At 26.6% G+C, this 2,731-nt stretch overlaps 2 protein-coding genes across 11 annotated transcripts in view; one reads left to right on the forward strand and one right to left on the reverse strand.

The window, feature by feature from the left end:
* Positions 1–2,731, forward strand: part of MCU (mitochondrial calcium uniporter) — a 516,099-nt gene that overhangs the window by 288,633 nt on the left and 224,735 nt on the right. The gene's annotated exons all lie outside the window — the stretch shown is intronic.
* Positions 1–2,731, reverse strand: part of LOC106678935 (myb-like protein X) — a 200,923-nt gene that overhangs the window by 70,278 nt on the left and 127,914 nt on the right. The window lies entirely within an intron of this gene.

Here is a 2,731-nt window from a genome sequence, read left to right on the forward strand (position 1 = left end):
CTGTATGCATGGCTAATCCTGAATGTTTTCGGAAATCTTACATTTATAGAACATCGGATTTATTAATAATCGAAATATACTTTAAATTGTCAAGTATTTAGTTTTTTTTTTTATTTTAGAAATTAATGATAATAATGTTATTAGGTTGTAGGTTAGTGGAATTTATTTATATGTCAATAATATTCTCATAGATACTTTTCAATTATCAATTAATTACTTTTAAAGTATCTGTCTATTGCTTTGATTGTACTTCTAATCCTAAGATGGCATAGTAAAGGTTACTTAAACTAATTTATTAACACGGGCAAGATTAATGATCAACTGGTCCGATCCTGACCCACTTTTTCAGAATAATAAGGCGTGAACAAGTTTGTGTGCTAAGTAGATAGTTATTGTATCACCTGCGATGTGTTTCGAATGGTAGAATTATAAATTTTAATTAAAATTAACAGAACTAATAATATAAGCATTGTAATTATTTATCTATCTTATTGTAATTATGTCGGGTTCCATTCAATCAGGGTGTTGGCTTTGTTTTAAGCAATCGTAAAGCAGAGCTTGATGAAGCTCTTTACCTGGCGGCATTACGACGTTGTTTCGGCTGTAATGTCGACCATTTGATGACAAACATCTGCTTTTATTAGGTATAAGGTCTGTCTTAAAAGAATTTATGTTTCCCTGTGTTTATACTTTTTTAAGCCAATAATGTCAAATGAGAAATCAATATCTACACATGTACACAAGAGCTTGCACATTTCTTTATATAGTTTATTATAAATAGCTTCTTTTTTTTTTTTAATAGAAAGTATATTTATAACACGTTTTCTAAAAATTTGAAAAATTATTTTTAATAAAATCAAAACGTTTTCAAGAGAACGAACAACATAAAATATAAAAAAAAATAAATTAAATATCTAGAAAATCAAATAAATTAAGTAAGAAATTTATTTGTTCTTTTTATTTTGTCATTTGCAACTTTTTATCTTGAACTCAAAAAATATAGCATATTTTAAAATTTTATTGGTTTCGAAAACTTTATTTATTAACCTCTTTCCTAATCATATAAATTTTCTTCCTACGTTGGCAACAGATATACTTTTTTCTTAAGATTGGGAATACGGTCGACAGCTTCTATGGCGTTGTTTGAGATTGTTTCACAACTTGGATGTGAGAGTCATTTTAATAAGTAAATAAATGAAAATTCTAAATTCTCTTGCCATACATGAGTCGCCTCATCTGCAAGTTCATTTCCGGTGATACCGTAGTGTGAAAGAACCAGATGAACACAATTTCCTTACACAGTCATTCGTTTGGCACCAATTTTGTTTTTCTATACAGTGTAGTTTTAGATCTGGTATACATTAATTATTGATTTAATTATAAACTATGACATACTTTGAGAGTGAATCTAACATAATTAATCTAACGTAATATTAGTTGTATGAGCATAAAATTATTCAGCAAAGTATAGACTCATTGATCCGTGCATTACATTTCTATTCTATATAAAATTCCATTATTATTTTAATTATATCGTATTTTTTTTTAATACCGAAATTAAATTTTCATAAACACTTTACCGATTTATCAAGTAAATCAGTTTTATATTTTAGTTAAAATAAATAAATATATTCACTTTTTAAGCGATTGCCCATCCAATTTTTCTTCCAGAGTGGGCCTCAAACGTTTGTGACGTATGAGCATGATGCAAAAAAAAATTATACGATTACTGATTCTATTCAAAAATTGATAAAGTGAAGTGTAGTTATAAAAGCAAAACAATAAAAAGTTTTTCAATTTGTCAGCGATAAATACCTTAAAAAAATCAGATTACTGGTCCATCAATTATAAAAATATTTTCTAAAGAGTATAAGATTGAATATTAGTACCCTAAACTACATAAATATTTTAGTTTAAATTATAATCTAAAAATGAAAAATTTTCTTTTCATTTGAAAAATATTGTGAATCGTTTGATGTATTACATTCAGTTAATACATTCCTTATACTATGTATAATTCAGACACCCATTATTAAGAAAAAATTCTTTGAAGTAACGCTCTAAAATTAACTAGTTTTCAAAACTTCAATTTTGCACTTAGTTTCTGAAGTAATGTTTTACTAATGTTATTGTCTATGGTGCGGAAATTGTGTAGGATAAGTCAGATGGTGCTTAACAAAAGTGTTAATATTGCAAACAGTAGCTAGTTTAGTTTCTAAAACTAATAACCTTTTGACCATTACATGTTTTTCTTTAAAATGTTAATGTTCTTATAAACTATACAAGGTAAGTATGATGAAGTTAGTTGAAGATCATTATTTATTTATCGACTTAGTATTGTCTCAGAACTTAATTTAGTTTCTATTCTAATATAATTCTATTTTCTTTTTCATTCGTAGAACTAGTTTTTCCAAGTTGTGCTATAATGTAGAAGTAGTTGGCAACGTAAAAGTATTGATATATTTTATTCTACTGTCTACAATTAAGGAAATTAATATTATTTAATAAAAAAAAATATTTTTAATGATAGTATTTTGAAGAAGTTTATCGGGGGGTGCGGTCAGCAAAGAACAACATAAATAAATAAAACAATATTTATTTATTTTATGCCGACGTTTCGACCTGAGCTTCAGGTCTTCATCAGGGCTATAGAACAGAAGAGATAACAACAACATTTAGAGTAACATACAATTGAAAAGGAATAGTATACAAACAAATTTAGAATTATATA

The sequence above is a fragment of the Halyomorpha halys genome, unplaced genomic scaffold (genome assembly GCF_000696795.3).
Source record: "Halyomorpha halys isolate HHAL.00 unplaced genomic scaffold, Hhal_1.1 Scaffold169.1, whole genome shotgun sequence".
Taxonomy (NCBI): domain Eukaryota; kingdom Metazoa; phylum Arthropoda; class Insecta; order Hemiptera; family Pentatomidae; genus Halyomorpha; species Halyomorpha halys.